This window comes from Ambystoma mexicanum, chromosome 4q (assembly GCF_040938575.1).
Source record: "Ambystoma mexicanum isolate Mex_15411 chromosome 4q, UKY_AmexF1_1, whole genome shotgun sequence".
Taxonomy (NCBI): Eukaryota; Metazoa; Chordata; class Amphibia; order Caudata; family Ambystomatidae; genus Ambystoma; species Ambystoma mexicanum.
Window position 1 is genome coordinate 1,151,236,031 of NC_090928.1, and position 19,257 is coordinate 1,151,255,287.

Below are 19,257 nucleotides of genomic sequence, written 5' to 3' on the forward strand. Positions count from 1 at the left end.
ACATTTTTCCCCCATCATTGATATAGTGGGGTGGCATATAAATTTATAGTCAAAACATATGAACATGCACATTTCTTTTTGCATTAAAAATGAAAACACCCACATTGAGAAACTCAGAATTTGATAGGCGATATGTAGGATATTTTAAGTTAGAACTGAATTAATCTGAGACAGCACCCTCTAGGATTCCAGAGGATTCCTCCAGTTGTTGCAGAGTGTGCCTGGGATGACAACACTTCAACTGGTTAATGTGGACCCACTTGTCTTCCCCCTCTGCCAAACCGCCTTTGGGGATGCGGATCTTGTAGGCCACAGGGGAGATTTTGTCTATAATCTCAAAGGGTCCTTTCCATATAGGCAAAAATTTTCGCTGTTTGGCCTGGTTCCTTTGGAAATTGTATAGATAGACCCGGTCCCCCACCTGATCTTCCTTCCTGGAAGTTTTCAGGTCATAGTGGGTCTTCATACTCTCAGCTGATCTTTCTAGATTCCGCTGAGCATAGGCAAAAGCATGTTGAAGGTGTTTCCTTAAATTCTCCACATACTCATGAGTTGTGGAGGCATTTATCAGTGTCTGCTCTTGGGTCCTGTAGAGCAAATGCTGAGGAAGCACCATCTTGCGCCCAGTCATCAACTCAAATGGTGACATTTTGGTTGCAGATGAAGGGGTAGATCTGATGGCCATTAGGACCAGAGGTAATCGGATATCCCAACTTGGCCCAGAATCTGCCACAAACTTCTTTAATATGCTCACAATGGTTCGGTTATATCTCTCTACTGCCTCAGAAGAAGCTGGCCTGTAAGCAATATGCAACTTCCTTTTGACCCCCAGTATCTCCCACATCTTTGTCATTACTTCACTGGTAAAGTGGCTACCCCTGTCTGACTCAATCCTTTGAGGTAGACCAAAACGGGAAAAGATGTGGTTAATCATCAAGACAGCTGCCGTTTCTGCCTTGCAATTTGGGGCTGGGAGACATTCCACCCACTTGGTAAACAAGCATGTCACAGTCAACATGTACTTATTCCCCCTAGCAGAGCGAATCACGGGGCCTACAAAGTCGATTTGTAAATCTGACCATGGCAGGGTCATCCCCCTCTTTTGGAGAGGCGCACGGTGCGTGAGGGATGATGGCTGAAATTGTGCACACACAAGACACCCCTTCAAGTATTGGTCGAGGTCCTGCCCCATGTGTGGCCAGTATGCAACCTCTCTTAAGATTTCCAATGTTGTGTGAAACCCCCTATGACCGGCGGTGGCCGCATCATGGGCGTGACTTAACATCAGGCTTCAGAATGAGGTAGGAACCACCCACTGATCGTGGCCAGCTTTGGATTTCCTTACCAGCAAACCGTCTTGGATCCGGAACATTTTTGGACATTTCATCAACACTCTTAGGTCCTCTTTCCCAATATAATCGGTATCCGTCAGGGGAAAGTTCTCAGGGTCCTCAAGGTGCTGGTAAAATTTACCAATTATTGGATCCCCCTTTTGAGCAGTAATCAAATCAGCATCAGGGGTCTCCTTACTCCATTGTGCAATTGAAAGGTCTTGTGAGCATTTGTCTGGGACCTAGTGATAGCAGTGACCTGGATTTCCCCCAACAGGGACTCAATCTCAATTAGATCCCCTTGGATGGCCCCGGTTTTGGCCAGCTGATCAGCTAAGTCATTTCCAGTTTTGTCTGGTCCCTCTACTTTGGAATGACCCTTGATCTTTTTCCAATAGATGGTCATCTCATTCGAGGTGACCAGATCATCAATGTTTTGGATCAACTTCCCATGTTTCAAGGGTTTGTTATTAGCACATAACATGCCTCTGGTTTTCCAATTAACCAGGTGCTCCACGAACCCGTTCCGTACATAATCCGAATCTGTGATTATGACCAGTTCGTGGAGTTGATGCTGGATAGCGGTGTGGATGGCTTGATGCACAGCCATAAACTCTGCCACCTGACTACTTCGGGGACCAATTTTGTATCCAGCTGAGGGTTCTGGGGACTCATTCACCCATGCATTCCCTACGCCGGCCACCAGTTCTTTCTCCCCGTTGATGTCAACATGGTAAGAGCATCCATCCACATAGACAGTGGGCATTCCCTCACACTTGTCCTCTTCAAAGACTTTGTGTGGGGAATTAAGGTATGCCTCCGTGTTGTCCTTGATTTTTAGACTTTCGTCCTCGAGACAGTTTTCTCTAGCACAATCATGCAAGTCAGCCAGACCTTGCGCGAGGGGACTCTTCTTGTTTTGGCCATATCTGACCTCCACAGGAAAGCCTTGCATTGACAGAATCCAGGAAGTAATTCGGGAATTACTCACATTTCCGGCCCGGATTCTATCACTTTGGAGATATTGCAGAGGCTGGTGTGGAGTCTCCACTATGATGTGTTCCCCCTGGATAAACGGGCGGTAATTCTTCAATGCCCACACCGTTGCCAGGAGTGCCTTCTCACAATCGTTGAATTTTTCCTCCACAGAGGATAAAGTTTTGCTCGCATAGGAGATTACTTTATTGACCTTGTCATGCTTTTGGTATAATACTGCCGTCAAGCACGTATTAGAGAACCCCGTCTCCAGGAAGAACTCCTTGTTTCTGACAGGGTAAGCTAGGCAAGGCGCTTGTGAGAGGCTTCTTTTGAGTTGTTTTACCGCCTCGGATTGTTCTGGACCTCATTCCCACTTGACCCCCCCCTTCAGGAGATGAATCAGGGGTCTGGTGATCTCTGCGTAGCCCTCAATGAACTTTCTGCTGTAATTAGTCAGTCCAAGGAGGCTCCTTAGTTCCCGCAGAGTTGTGGGGTCTTTCAGTTTCTGAAGTGCTTCCACTTTCTTTTCTTGGGGACAGAGACCCTGAGGAGTAATCTCATGCCCCAAGAAATTAACACGGGTTCGACACCACTGTGCTTTCTGAAAGGAAAGTTTTGCTCCGGCGGCCCTCAACTGGGTCAGAACATAATGGATCTCCGCTATGTGTTCCTCCACAGATGAACTTTTGATGAGGACATCATCTACATAAGCCAGGTTACCCCTCGCACCCAGGTCGGGCATGGCCTTATGTAGGAAAATGTTGAACTCATTACCGGAGTTGAGGTATCCGAAGGGAGTCCGGGTCCATGTGTACTGCTGGCCCCCAAAGGTAAAAGCCAGTTTGTATTGGTCCTCCCTAGTGACCGGCACGGTCCAGTATCCATTGGTCAGGTCTATTGCAGTGAATACCTGTGACCCCTGGATCTGGGCCAGCCCTTGGTCAATGTAGGGCAGAGGCCATCGGGAAGTATGGACCCGTTTGTTGAGCTCCCTAAGGTCAGCGCAGAGTCTCCACTGGCCATTTGGCTTCAATATTCCCAGCACCGGATTATTGAAGGTGCTGTGGACGGGACGGATTATTCCCCTGGACTCAAGGTTCTTAATTATTTCAGTAAGGGACTCCATGGATGCGAGAGGCAAACGATATTGCTTCACAAACACTGGAGTCATGCCAGGGTCCGTGGGGATTGTTGTTGTGTGGATGTTGGTGCGGCCACAGTCATATGAGTCTACCGCAAAGAGATCTTGGAAATCCAAGAAAACTTGTTTCAACTTTTGCTTTTGTTCCAGAGTCACATAGGCATCAGCTAGGTTGACTCTCTCTTCCACCATCTGCCTGAAGCCTGGAAAGACTTCTGGTTTGGCTATCTCAGCGGCCTCCTCCAGCTGGGTGGAGAAGTCCCTGGTCAGAGTGCTGATTTGGACTGGAGGCTTCAGGTGGGAAAGGCAGCCCTCATGGACCTGGAAAATCACCTCATCCCTCCTGAAGTCACAAGTCACATCTTCCTTACCATAAGGGCAAGAAGTGTACACCAGGAAGTTCCCCCCATGCCGGGTAAAAATCCTGTCTGGTGTTGTATTGTCATCACTGTCACTGTCAAAGCAGTCCTTGGGGATTGGCCCTAACAGTTCATTATCTAAATCTATGGAAAAATGTCGGTCATCAACCGCCATTCCAATAATGGTGCCTGCGGCTAGAGTAATACTCTTTAAGTCGCTGTTATCCACCTCTATTGGAATGGTGTCATGTTCTATGTTGACTAAAGGAGTTTGGTTTACCCCCAACCTTTGCTGTTGGAGAGAAGCGTTTAGATGTATGTAAGCATCAGGGTTTTGCAGATATTGTCCTCTTTTAACTTTCACTTCCAGGGAGAATTGTCGGGTCCTTTCTGGGATGTTGACTTCCTCATTGATCTGAATTTCAACTGCATAAGGTAGCAATTGAGCTGACCTAAATGCTTTTTCTGGATCATCAAAGCCCATGGGATTATCCGCTAATCGGGACCAAGCTTTGAAGTTTATTAGGTCCAAACTAATGGCAAAGCGATTGAGAATGTCACTGCCTAAGTAAAAGGCGGCAGGGATGTCTCGCACGACCCAACAATTATGGACTATGCTCTTGTTGCCAATGGAGATTTTGAGCATACACCTGCTTGGCAGGAGATGTTTGGAATTAGGTGCTTCCAGGTCCATTTCCCATTTGTCTATCAGTTTGAATATGGGAATGGCTGGGTCTTTTGGGAGTTGGAGGAACATGGCTTCGCTGATGAAGCTCTTACCGTTGTTCACACACACTCGAGCGAGAACAGAGTCCTTCCCATCATTTAATTGGACAGGGATGAACAACTGCTCTCCAATTTGCTGAATATCAGCCAGGCTCTGAGCTGATTTCACATCTTTCTGGACTATAGGAGTGGGAGTTTCTGATTGTGGATTAGTAAAGAATCTCAGAGTGTTTCCTTCCAGCGTGGAGTACCACTTTAGACTGGAAGGAAGGTTGATTTTCAGAAATAGAGAGGACCCTCCATCACCAGTCTGTTGTCCTACTGCTATTACTGTCACGTCTGGAATTTGGCTATTCTGGAAGTGAAATTCTACTTGGTCAGATTTTTGTTCAACCATGTGGCAGGTGCCGTTTAAACTAACATGGTTGAAACTCTGTTTTAATTTTATTGGTCGGCTAGTCTGGGTCCAGAGGACCTTGTTTACACAATCTATTAAGGGTGACAACCTCCTCAGGAGGTCATTCCCCAGTAAACAAGGGGTGCCCTCTGGAGTCACTACTATGACCGGGTGTTTCACCTTGTGTCGCCCGATCTTAATGTCCAAGACTGCAGTCCCCTCAACGGGAATTTCCTTCCCGTCAAAGTTCTGCAGTTGTCCAGGAAGAGAGGTGAGAGGAATTTGGTAATTCTCTCCCCTTCCTGCATTCAGTTCGTCAAAGGCCCTTCTGGACAGAAGGGTAGCTTGAGATCCAGTGTCCACCAGTGCCAAAATTGTACCCTCCCCCTGTACTTGTACCGGGGCATAGTATCTTCCCTCCTTCTCCTCAAGGGGGCACAGATAATGCACATTTTTGGACAACTGGTAGGCTAACTTTCTGGTTTTGGACATCGCTAGATAAGAGATTTGGGCAGAATTCTGTGGAGAGCCTTGGTAATCTGAAAGAAAAAGTTGGCAACTGGAGATCAGAGCCATTGTGGGTTCCCCTGGCTCCGGTTCTGGGCCGCCCCCCCCTTTTTGGAGGCAGTCATCAGGATGGGTTTGAACCAGGGGATTTTGGTATTGTTGGTTCTGGGATAAGATGGTGGGCGGCGGTAGCTCAGTCTCCACATCTCCCCAGTCTATATTGGAATCTTTTGGGACCCATTTTTCCTTGGGAGGAGTTCCCCCATCTCTGAAGGAGAAGATCCGTTTCCCAGGATCTACTGAGGATCCCTCTCCCTCAAATTGGAAGATCTGTACCTCCTCCTCAAACTGAGTCTGTTTGGGTCTTTTGTTTCTCCTACCCCCCCTCTGCTCCTTAGGAGGCAGACTTTCAGGGGCAAGAGATTTTGTTTCCGGTTCCTGGGTTTCCAGGGGCTGTTTACAAGTGAGGAAGGAAGCTTCCTCCAAGGCTTTACACCCCCCTTCCCCTTGTGCCTCCTCCCTGGGAACCAATGAGTTATCGGGGTGCTGCCCCCGTCATTGTTCTGGGGGACCAGGTCCAGAGTTGGGTGCGTTCTGCGCCGGCATGCCGATCTGAGGGTTCTGCTGAGCCATCAGTATGTGACCCAGATCCCGCGCCATGTTTTGAACCTGGCGCTCTAACTGGGAAACCCGCTCAGGCTGATACGGGGCCCTGTTTTCTCCCCTGGGCTGATCCCTGGAAGGGTAGCTATCCCTTCTCTGGTAGTACCCCGGGTTGGGAAGATTTGGGTACCCCTCCACCCTTGGCCTCCCCTCTCCCGGATTAGGTTGTCTGGGCTCAGGGAATTGGGGAAAGAAGGATGGATGATTTTTGGGTTGGAAGTTGGGTGGATACCTGGGGAAAAAGTTCTGTCCAGGATTTGGAGAATTTCTGCCCTCCTGTGGGAAGTTGGGAGGGAAGTTCCCTGGGTTAGGTGCTTGGCTGGACCCCCCCCCCTTGGGCTGGAGGAGTCCACACATAACCCAGGATGGCTCTGTTTCCCTTGTAACGGGGGCTTACATAATCAGGAGAGCGAGGGACCCCATTTGTGGGGCTGCCCCCCTGGCTCCCTGTCTGTGACTGGCCCGAGGACCTTCTGGGCCTAGCATTATTAGGTGCAGGTAGGTTTTTAGGCCCCCCATCTCCAAATCTAAAACGGGGGTGACCTTTACCTCTACCACCTTGGCAGCAGCAGGGGTGCTGTTGGCTTTGGGGTTTTTGGGCGCATTATTTTTATTTTCTATTGGCTTCTGCATCTCATAGATCCGGGTCGCCTGTTCAATGACCCAGTCTAAAGATCTTTTCTCGTGAAAATCCCTCACAAGCTGGGTCATTATGTATTTGGGCAACGCATGGAAAAACTTATTAATAAATTCTCTGCTATCCGTGCGCACCCTTCTTGTGGTCTGTGCAAAAGCACGCTTTAACTCCTGCACAAATTCTTGTGGGGCCTGATCCTCCCCACATTGTAAATTGTAGGCTGCCTTGCGAGCCTCTTGAGGATTTCTATGAGTAGAAAAATGTTTCAAGATGGCCGCCTTATAGGCGGACCATCTTAAATGATTTTGGTCCTCCAGCCCCGCAAAGAAACTGGAGTATTCCGGGGAGAAGGTCCACTTTACATATTGAATACAGCTTTGGCTGTCCTTCAAATGGAAAGTCTCCATCATTTGATCAAACAACTCTAAGTGCTCCCAAACAGAATACTTGGCGTTCTTATGATAAGGCGTGATGACGCTCCTGATTGCCTTAATCTGTTTCAATGGGTCCTTAATCAAGGCCCTTTTTGCCTTATTGGCCTTTTTGGTTCGGGTAACCCTTGTCCATTCATCTTCTGACTCAGAGGCACTGCTCCCAGAGGTTCCCGTCTGTTCTTCCAGGTTTTCCCGGATTCTGCGAGCCTGGGAATGGCTGGCAGAATGTGGGGACCTGGTCTCCTGTGTCCTGTACCGCTCAGAGGAGTCTTCAGATCCCTCCTTGCTGCCAGGATTTGATGGGTACCCCCCCCACTGACCTAACTGGGCAGAGGTTTTCAGGATGCCCTTAATGGGCCTACTCTCCTGGGGCTCCCCATCAAATTGCACTGTGCTTGGGTGCCCATACCCGGATGCCCGCCCATCCATTCCTGGGAGGTACTGGCCTATGAGCCCCATGCTTCTGGCTGGATAGTAATCTGCCATCCCTGTGGCCCGGTGCTCATGTGCGCCAGGGGACATGGGGGTGGCAGAGTCCAGGGACTGAGAGAGATAAAGGCCTCTGGTACTAGGGCTCCTGAGGTTATGCTCATGAGTTTCCCTCTCCCAGCGAACCTGGTCTCTATCCGCCCCTGCTCCCTGTAGCAATGCAAGAGCCTGCGCTTTCAGTTCCTCAGTTAAGGCCTTACTCGACTCTATCAGTCTCTCCTGCATCGCTACCTGTTGCTGGAGCCTATCATTATGCTGGCAGAGGGCCTCATTCTCTCTCTGCGTTTCCTGATTGGTCCTGGAGCACTGGGCCAGTCTTTGCTGCAGGAGGGTTACCTCCTGAGTCCCATCCCTACTGGCCTGCTCCTGTCTTGCCAGAGCCTCCTCCACCCTCCTGGTGTGCTCTAGCAAGTCCTGGTGTTCTTTTTGGAGGTCACCTAGTCCCTGGTGGGCCAGGTGATTTTCTTCCATTTTTCTTCTTAAGTGGCAGACTTCCTGGCCTAAGGTGTCCCTTTTCTGACCAAGAGCTTGAATTTGTGATGCCAGGTTGTCCCTTTGCCTTTGGAAAGCACCAGCTTTCTGGCGCTCCTGATCAAACTCTGCCTGGGTATCCAGGTCTTTCAGGATCAGTTTATTGCTCTCCTCTTTCTGTCTGTCTAGTTGGATTTGCAGGGTGGCTACCTGCTCTGTGCATGCCCTGTTGAAATTGATCTGTTGCTCCAGCTTTTTCTGGCTCTGCAGTAGGGAGTCCAAACTGTCTTGGCGTTCCTTCTGCAAAGCCAGAATTCTGGCATCCTGGTCTGTCTTTTCCTGTTGCAGGATGTCCATATCCTTCTTTATTTTAATGATGTGCTGTCTACTCTCATTTTCTGACTCCTGGCTCCCCTGCAGCCTCTGCTCAGAAGAGACCAGGTCAGATTGGACCTTCTCTAACGCCATCTGTCGCTTATTCGCCAGATCTTGGCTTTCAGTACATTTATCCTGCATGTCTCCCATATATAGGTACAGGTATGCCGCTATCCTAACCATCTTGTCTTGTTCATCCTTAGCTTTAGGAGCCATGTATAGTTCACTCAGGGCCACATGTAAGGGACCCTGACCTCTCCATATATCTGACCCTGTTTCCGTGACCTGTTGCGTGGCGGCCTGCAACCAGACCATGGGGTCCTGGTGAGTCCACTCACCTCTCACAAATAACTTATGTAAGAAGTGCTCTCTGGCTATTTTCATGTCTACTAAGGTCGTCATTCTAGAGATTGAGTTCCTTCCTGACTTACAGAAGTTTGTATTTTATTTTTGCAAAACAGACCTTTTCCTTAGAGCGTTCCTTTGAGGAGTGCTTTACAGCATAACACAGCGTGGTGATCCGACCGGATATGTGTATCTGGTCAGCTGGCACACTGTATTAATCTGCACAAGTGATAGATCTAATCCAAACGTCCGGCACGAGCCCCCAATTCGTAAGAGGATTCAATTCAACACTACAGCTAAGTCAATGCCTAGTCTGGGATACTGAATGGAAACCCTTATTGATATATCTTTATGTCCCGTTCATGCGTTCTGGATGACTACCCCTATATAACACCCCTCTCTTGGAATCCTCCTGACCCCACTGAGCCAAGAAGTAGTTCTGTTTTGCAAGTTTAAAAGGTTTATTTGATAATTTAAACAATAGATATATATATCACACTTTATAATAAATTAATAATTGGATATCACATTTAATCTGATATGATAAAGATTAACAACGGAGAATCTGGCACTAGCACACTTGTGAATAGGAACAGAAGAAGAAGGTGGTAGAGAATGCTTTATATAAGTTCAGATGGATGTAATGTTGAATGAAAATGCAATACAGAAAATACTCAATATGATTTCAACAAAACAATGTAATCACTTTTCTCTGGCAATCCCCTCCCCCCTTTATGCAATGCAAGGAAATGGAAGGAAAGCACACAGTTCTCAGAAATGCAATCAAATGTAATTCAGTTCACCCCAGCAATGCTTTTATATGTGCTGGCAATGAAGTGAAAAATATGCTAAAATGCTTTTAATTCCCTCTAGAGGTTCAGGGTGAGTGGTGTCAAGTTAATATTAGTCCAGGCTCACTCTAGCAATGATACAGGGATGGTTCTTAAGAGGCAAACGAATTTTTAGCAAGGAAAGCAAGAAACTTCTGTTTTCACACGTGGAGAAATTTGCAAATCGCGGCAAATTCGTGAGTGCATTTTTTGCGATTACAAAGAAACTACAAGGATTAGCCCTATCGTTTTGGGGTCCTAGGACAGCCTAGGATCTCAGCTTCCAGATGAAAGTTACTGCAAGTCTCTAGGACAAACGGTGATGGAGATATGAGCGATATGGTAAAGGTCGTTTTTCAGATTTGAAATTTTAAAGTTCAAAAAGACAAGTGACAGCTAGCAACTAGAAAATGACAGGTGACAGTTAGAAGGCAGTTCTACTTAGATTAAAATAGATTGAATTATATTATTTTAACTAAGAGATTGGTTCTACACAGTTCTGCTGGTTACTCACAATATATTTTTGAAATAAATGGGCCTCGCCACGGATCTGGTCAGGTTTTAGACTGGACTCTGGTCTGGTCTCGGCACTTCACAGTAATCTGGGTCAGCTCTCTGGTTCTGCTAACAGTGGTCTGGGTCAGCTCTGCTCTGCCTCTGGTTCTGGATATTGATAGATTTGAAGTCTGGATCTTTCTGCACAGCTTTCTCTAGAGATTGATGGAGGTAAAGTATGGATTTTCCCGGCAGAGCGTCCCGCAGCAAATGGATTTGAAGGTCCCTATCTGTCCTGACTGTCTGCTTTTATGTGTTTTGAAAATGGGTGTGTGTGCAGCATCACTAGGCTCCACCCCTCTCCACTTTTCATTGGCCACTTCATCCCCTTCCCCTTGATTGGGGGAATGAAATGAAGTGTCATCATGATGAGGTCTGTTTATGATACAGAGAACCCACCTCTGTCAAATTACACACAATCTATATTTTGACCCAAAAGACATATTTGCACAGGTACACATTTGTTTTAAATTACATGCACCCATCATGCATTACAGGAGGTATACCCTGTCCAAATCTGCTCTTCCTGGGAGCTTGCATTCAGAAATGGCGACATTGGCACTTTTTAACTGGTTTCGCAATATCGGACATTACCCCAAATTTACACACATGTGCACAAGGAGTATGGACATTACTTGATGAAGTGTCAGATTTTTAATATGCATACATTTTAAGTAATACCCTCTTAACTGCTAGCTTGCCCCCAGATCATGCCACCGGTTCTAAAAACCTCTTAAAATGTGGGCAGAAAAATCACAAGAATTATGGTATCATTTAAATAATTTTCACAAGTCCGTACTATGAGTTATTCATCTTTTCAGAGTTATGTTCTGGCCCCAAAGGGGTGTGGTTTCCCCCCAGCACAAGGTTGAATTTCTGGTTTTTCCAGTTCTGCCAAGCCAGCTTGCTCTCACAGGCAGTGCTCCTCCCCTTTCCTTCAGGAGGAAGCCACTTTTTACGGCCCCCGTAAAAAAACATTTGCCTGAGTCAGGACAGGGCTTTGTTCAATTTCCTGCAGAGCCCAGGTAATTCAATCAGAGAAGTGTCATATCCCTTTTGGTGGGAGCAGCAAAAAGGCAGCTAGGCCTGGGAACACAGCTGTTGTGTAAGTCTCAACTCCTGTCGGGGGTAGCTGGTGGGCAGAATTCAGTTCCTTAAGCCAGGCCACAGCTAATGTCACTTTTTGTTACCCAGTTTAAGTCAAGACAATGTTTACATATGCAGCTAGGATGCTGATTCTAAATTTAAACTATGACATTTAAACAATTGCAACCTATGTGACACTCAAAAGTAGGTCACTCATTTCTTTTAAACATTTAGATTTTTAGTGTCTTTCAGTCCAAATTTACTTAAACTGCTGAAATCCACAGCTCAGCCAGTCTTGTTATAAACCTTCAAGTCACTTCAGAATATAACTTTACATTGTATCCACCTCTCAGTAAGTCTTTCTTTGGCATGCTTTGGGTTCATCTATTCAGTTTTACACATATAAAAAAAATCTGGTGCTGTTTTAAAACGCCGGCTTTCTGATAGTGGTGAGTACTGGTACTGCACCCATTTTTAGGATTTAAGAAAATGAATTCCCCACAATTCTAGGTTGCTTTTGGCAATCAGCATTGCCATTCCCAATGGTTTCAGACTACTGTGTGGGTAGTCCAATGGTGGTTTTAGGCAGTGCCCTTCTGTGCCCATAACATCGGCAAAATGGGTGGCAGCCTATTCTTCATGCATTTCCCTGTGCATTTTCTGGGAAGCTCTGGCCATCATGATGTTTTCCATGTCAGTACTGCACAGTTTTTGAGGTAGGGCTCGGATGCATGGGTAAAAACATCCCACACCCCACACTTAGCAACTTTATAGCCCAAATAAAATGGTGGCTTAGAATGACCATTACATACTCCATTTACTATAAATAATCCTCATTCTCTTTGTTCTCAAACACACAATTGTTGTGATGCCAGCCCTGATAGTTTCCTACCTGTATTGAAATGGTTGTCAGCTAAATCTCACTAGTCTATTGACTAACTCCAATAAGTATTGAACACAATGGCCAGAATGATCTATTATCAACCTTGGATCATGTGTTCCCTGCCCTGTGGAATATAACATAGCTAGCCGCAGATCTTGAGATCTCACAAAAAAGCCACTTGTGTAAACCAGAAACCCTTTTGGGCTCTGAGAAAAGTTACCATATCAAGTTAAACACTACATTTCCTGCAGAATCTCCAGGCCAATGTGGGCCAAACAGATGCACCTGAAGATAAATAAGAGACTGAGGGAGGACTCATTATTTCGGAATATTAAACCACCCCCAGGTTATTGCATGATATAAATCCAAAGGTCACAATTTGGGAAAGGGTTACTATCCCAAGTGATAATGATCCCACTTGAGGTCTTTAAGTTTATTAGCATATAGTGTTAATAGATATGCATGTGTTTGTCATGATGCCTACCCCCGGAGCACCAGGCCAGGCCCAGCACCCCCGGGAGCAGGCATCATGCCCCCGGTTAAAAGCCCAGCGGCCCCTTATAGGGGCTCTTTGGACTCTGTCCTGGCGCCTTTGGCGCCAGGCTCATGTTGGACATCAGTCCTGGCGCCATAGGCTCCAGGCTCATAAAGGAAAGTGTTTGGTGCACTTACCTGATGCAGACCATGCTGCATACTCACCTGATGCAGACCATGCTGCATGAAGACCGAAGCCAAATGAGGCTTAGGAGGGACTATTTTACTGAAGGGACTATTTTGTTACTTGGGTGGGGCTGTGGAAGAATACTTACCTGGGACTTCTTCCAAGGCTATTTAAGCCACGCCCGGACAGCCACACGTGCTTCGCGTTGTCCTGCATCCCAGCAGCTGAACGCTCACCGTGTCTGCTCCTGCACCTGGACTCCAGCCACACCCGCCTCGAACCTGGAACACCTGTAAGGAAAGAAGAGAAGAGAAAGGTGAAGACCAAGAACTTATTCAAACTTCTTACCTGCATCCGGAATCTTCACGCAATCATTCTTGAAGAAAGACTTCCATTTAAAAGCATCGCGTTGCTCGCTGCAGCGCCGCGCTTCACTCACCTGTCCTCGAGACATCTCCCGGCTCCATCGCGGCTGTCAGCACCGGTCGCCACATCTCTGCACCTAGGGGAGAGAAGAAGAGACAAAAGGTGAGCAGAGGGAACACAGGAGGAAAGCCGAATTTTCAGCCATAATACTTACCAGCTTTTCTTGGTGAACCATTCCACATTTCGGGTCGGCGCCGATTCGTTGGCAGGTACCGCACCCCGGCCCCTATGGGGAAAGGACAAAAGACATTACTGGGGAATTGTAAAGACATTTAGAGGGGTCGCCCTCATCACTAACTCACCTGATTTTACCATCGGCAATTTAACCCCTCAACGCATCGCCTTCGTTCTGCACCTGAAATAAAGGACAGATCACAGGTTAGGAAGACAACATAAAAAGAGACTTACACTTGAACTTTTGAATCTTCATACTTACTGCGTATCGCTCCGAAAAGTCAAGTGGATTTTGCCAGCGCCATTCTGAAAACCAGTGAAGTAACTGGACGAACGCGCACCCCTGCACCAGAAGCAGGATGGAGAGTTCATCCTTCCAAACCATAAGGTGAGCTTAAACCGGGGGTTTTGGAGGAAGTCAGAGAAGAACGAAGGGGGAAAGGGGGGAGCAAGCACACTATTCTGCACACAGTTAATCCCCTTTCTCATCTGTAGAAGGATATTCCTACGGGCCAGACAAGCAAGATTTGGGGGTCCTGTTCAATCGGTGGTCCGAGTTCTGCGCATCACGCTTGAAGAGGCCACAGCAACCCAGACTAGACCAGCACCTCCGTGGGAGCCAGGTGAGCGTAACAGTGTTTGAGGTCAAGTAAAACATGTCAGCTTAATTGTGAGGTAACAAAATAGACAAAATGGGTTAGTAAACTAAATGTGCTTTTATTTTGTAGTATTAACATACTTCATAAATTCAGCATTTTAATTTCAAAACTGGTTGACCTGTAAAAAGATTAACATAAGTATCAGCTTGTTGCATTAAATGTTTCTCCTACAGACAGAGGCCCTGATTCATGGAATAATTGACAGGTAAAACAGGGATTTGCATAATATTCTGCCTGGAAATCCCTGTTTGACGAATGGGGAATTGCAGGCAGAATGGGATGCACATCCCTATTTTACACGCACATAATTCCACGAAAAGAAATATTCCATCAGAATTGAATTTATGTTTCCCCTTCTGCATTTGAAATCTAAATATTCAGAAAGCAGACAATGCCAGTAGTTGTTCACCGCAATGCATATATACAGATTGGCTGATAGAAGGTCAGCAATTAGCTCCATGCTCTAATTAAGTTTTATAAACTTAGCCTGAGGGCCTTACTATGGGCCTCGATACTGAGTTAAAGGCCAGAGTGCATTAATGGCATTTAAGAGGTATATGGCTCCTTAACTTCCTGTTCTACCCAAGGGATATGTCTATAAAGTCATTAGTGAACCCTTTGTTCAAATGTTTGTCCCCGACAAATAACAATGAAAAAATAACTTAGGAAAATCATAGTAATGTAAAACAAAAACAATTTATTTAAGGTATAATCAAAGATTTGCAGAAGGTGTTTGACTTACAGGTGGAGATATGTCAATATATGTTGGCCCCTCATTGATGTCTTCGTATTCTAACTACTCCACTATGTTTTAGTTTTCCAAAATACCCCAGTGAGCATGTATGTGCTGAGGGAAGAGGAAACAGCTTGGCCATCTTTTCCAGATATGGCCTGACAAAGTAACAAAGTGCTGGTAAGAATTCCATAAAAAAATAAATATGTGAACTGTATTCTGTGCAAAGCATTTTAAAGAAACACATTCAAGGAAATGTTGTGATATTAGCAGATCAGCTACAACAAAAATATATTTGTCCATGGTACATGACAGGGCATAAAAAGAAATAGTTTCAGTTACATGAATATATGCAGACATCTGTATTAAATGCAGAACATTCAATCTGGGAAGAAAAAGCATAGCATTTTATAGAAAAGTGAAAATTGAATTTAAGCCTATTATTACATCAGCTGTCTTCTTTAATGATCAAGAACCAACTCTGTATATCTAAAATTTAAATTGTTATTGACAGGCGCCTGATTGCAAAAATTGTATAATGCTCCTGTTTAAACAACAACATCTGATGTGGAAAAGAAAGTGACATCATATGTTCCATTTGTACATGAAACTAGCCACATTTGTTAAACAAAATAGCATTTTCTCTCACCCAAAAGCAGTGCTGAGGAGGAATTTTCCCACAAGAAATTAAAGCAAGGCTTTGAGACTGAGCCATACATTTTATGATAATATCCTTGCACCTATGGATCAAATGCTCTCTTTGTTCTAAAACAGTAAGCCTTGGCATTACAAATAATGACGCCCATTAGTAGTTTCCATGTGTTACTGGGTCTATCCAAGGATTCCATAAAAATATTGAAATATATTTTGAAACCTGGTTTGCTGTGGCCTGGTCCACAGATTAAGGATGTCATTCATATTTCAGAGACTGAGAGTCTGGCATTTGTGAAGCCATTTTATACAATCACTTAAAAGGCAGAGGACTATGTCAACATTTGGGCCAGAAACAGCCTAGTTTTAAAGAACCTTCTGACAATAGTGCCATAGAAACCAGGCTTCTTTAGGGGTCACAAATGGCACAGCTCTAAGCTTGAAAGGACTGACAACATATGGCTTTTACCAGTCCAACTACTATTTAATATTTTGTTAAATATGGAACATAAGTGCATCTTTAAATCTCACATGTGGGATCATAGTTTGCTGAATATCTTCAAGTGTCATAGCAACTTACTATTTTTCTGCAATGTCAGAATGAAAAGCTCTAACAGCTTAGAGTAAAACAGTATTTTGATGGTATTCTTTTAATTATGCAAATTATAAGAATTCAGATTTGTGCACATAAATGTCACATGCCAGTGATATATATATTCTTGTGTCTCTGCCGGGTAGGTGGATTTTCTGAGATGGACATTGAATATTGATATAAAAGAATCAGAGAATGAACGGCAGAAATCTGTCACATGCACATCACATATCGTGCCGAGTTGAGACTTGATTAATGTGAGTGAGAGCAATTTGTCAAACTAGTAACTTAATTACAGGTGTGGAATCAAATGTTTTAGTAAATAACAATTGTTCAATGAATAGTGTAATATCCAAAAGGCCATCACATCACGTGGGAGGTAAGTAAACTGGGTTTGAATGTTATTCCCATTTCATCACCCTCTGCATTAATATGAAACATTAGTCCAAAGGGGATGGTGTAGTGTGATGTCACATTTGAACACTGTCCAATCACATAGGCTGCCAATTAAAAGATAGAAATGACACACACCTCAAAGAGGTGGGTTTCTAATCTATAAAAGTCCAAATAAATAGACTGACTGAAAGAACCAACCTTACTGGAAGAAGTATATAGGAGAACACATTGACAAAAACAGAAAGGGGAATCGTATAGCTTGCTTTCCTTTGGATGTATTTTGGATTGCTGGCAGACCACTGTGGGAGAGGTTTATATGGACTGTAACTCCAAGCCTTCTTAAGTGGAAAATTAAGCAGATAGGCCCAATGCAGAAGGACACAACCGAATGGTGGGGGGAAGCTGAACCATCTTCTGATTGATGCCCACCTGTTGACTAGAAGGGGAGAATTGACCACCATACAATTATGAGTGGAGGTATATGTTCCAAAGGTGAATAGATTAAATGTCAGCCCCTATTATTGGTGAAAGTACTGAGGTGCTCATATATTAATTGGCTGCACATCTCTTCAAGCTTAGATGCCATTAAATAATGATTTACATACCACAGTTTTCCCTTTGCCTTCTCTTGCAATGGTTTTATGACCAGCTGCACCCTTTATTTAGGATTTGTGTGGACCCTATACCCACGTGGAAGTTCTACCTCTTCACCATAGACTGCTGGATTTTTACTCACAGCCAATAGAGCTATATATGTTTTAACTCACCATTTACCCTCTTCATCCCATGCACAGACGTATCAGTGTAAATGTATTTAGGTAGGAATTAGCTAAATTATGAATACAGACTCTGATCATGATGCATGTACTTAGGCACTTTCTGCGCTTTGCTCTCTTCTTAGGGGAACTAGCCTTTGTTGGTACTTACTCAGCTACTCATAGGAAGGAGACATTTTTTGATAGAGAGGGGCATGTGACCAAGTAGGTTGAACATCCACGAGAAAGACAGGGATCAGCGTTTCCTACTCCACTACTGATAGTTTGCTAGACTAATAACAAGAACTCAACATATTTGGTCAGATATTGCATGCCCATGTGAAATCCTCCTCATGACATAGTGATTACACCACTACTACGCACCTCAATGATCTTTCCCTCACCACAAGACCATGATTGCATAGCCCTGGAGGATAAAATTCTACTTCTCTATCTCCAAGCTTCCCTTGCATGTACGTGCATCAATCTTTTTCACATCCAACTATTAGCTTTATCACCTATGATTATGCAGCCTAACTGACCCCAGATCCTATATCCGGGGAAGATTATGCACATAATGATGCCTGCTTGGCCAATATACTAGCAGTGAATGACTGAGCACTTCATGGGTCCATCATGCAATCCATTGCAACTAATAGTGCTTCCTCACTGCTGCTTTAGCGAGAACATTCCCTGAATATATCATACATTGAGAACTAAACACATAGCTACACATAGTCACTCAACCATTGCCTCTCTCCCCCTGGTGTATCACCCGCTGTCCAAATCATTACTCTCACTGTTGTCTCACCTGCCCTCTAGTCCTGTTTTCTCAACTCTGTGTTCTACAATACTCTCTTTGCTCAAAGCTATTTTCAGGAAGTCCTTCCCCTAAAACACACCTAATTGGACAAGACATTAATATCGTAAATTGACTACAGTGGTAATTGGTGCAGTATAAAAGTGGATCAACATGTCATAAAACTGGTGTTGGATTCTATAATACTGTGGCAAACTCAAGAGGAGCGAAAACGTGTGAAGAAGATCTGAAATTGTATTAGGCCTAATCCTTGTTACTAGATTTGTTTGGTTTATTGGACACTCATACAACATGAATTCTACCCCACAGGAGTGCAAGGGTGAGTAGTGGATAAACCACCTACTCAGTTCTCAATCTGCTGCCAAACAAGAGTGATCCCAATCATAAATCTAAAATAGGCACAGTTAAGAGATATAGCAACTTCAGCTTTTGTGATAATGTGGGACAAGTAAAGGCTATATTCTGAAGAGAGGTGTGAATGCAATCCAATAGCAACCCAGGCAGCAATAGTACAACAATCCAATATAAAGTGAATGTACAATGAAGGCTCACTTTAAATAAACACACCATCTGCAAAAATAACTAAATAGAAAAACACTACAAAAAACCCACCCAAGAGGAAAAAACAAAGAATAAGAAAAGGTAGCAAAATGCTGCATTATGAGTAACCAATCAGGGTAAAAGGCATGTCAAATGATATGTTCATGTGTGTGAAAGGGGATTAAAGGTCTATAGGGCTCCAAGGTGAACCAAAGTGTCAGTCAGCAATCAATAATTGTTTTATGCGTTTCTTGAAACAGATTTCCTTTGTTCCGTGTGTGCAGCTCCAATCAGGCTTGAAGTAATTGGTTTCATCATTTGAGATCGAGAGAAGGTGCTGAGATGGCGTTGTAGTTAGACCGGAGTTTGTTCAACAAGTGTTTCAACAGCAAAGATACTGGTGACTGAAAGTGCAGTCCAAAACGAGCAGTCTTATGCAGTGTTGAGGATTGCAGTTCATTGAGGCCACCCAGATCAGTTTTACTGGTGATTAAGATATGCAGCACAGATGCTGGCAGTTGAAAGGTGGCTTGAAGATGTGTTTACCAAAGCACAGATCGTGAAGGCTACCAGGGTCAGTTACTTGATAAAGATCCTGGTGACTGTATGCACAGTTTATGTCAGGTTGCTCTGAGGCAGCCTT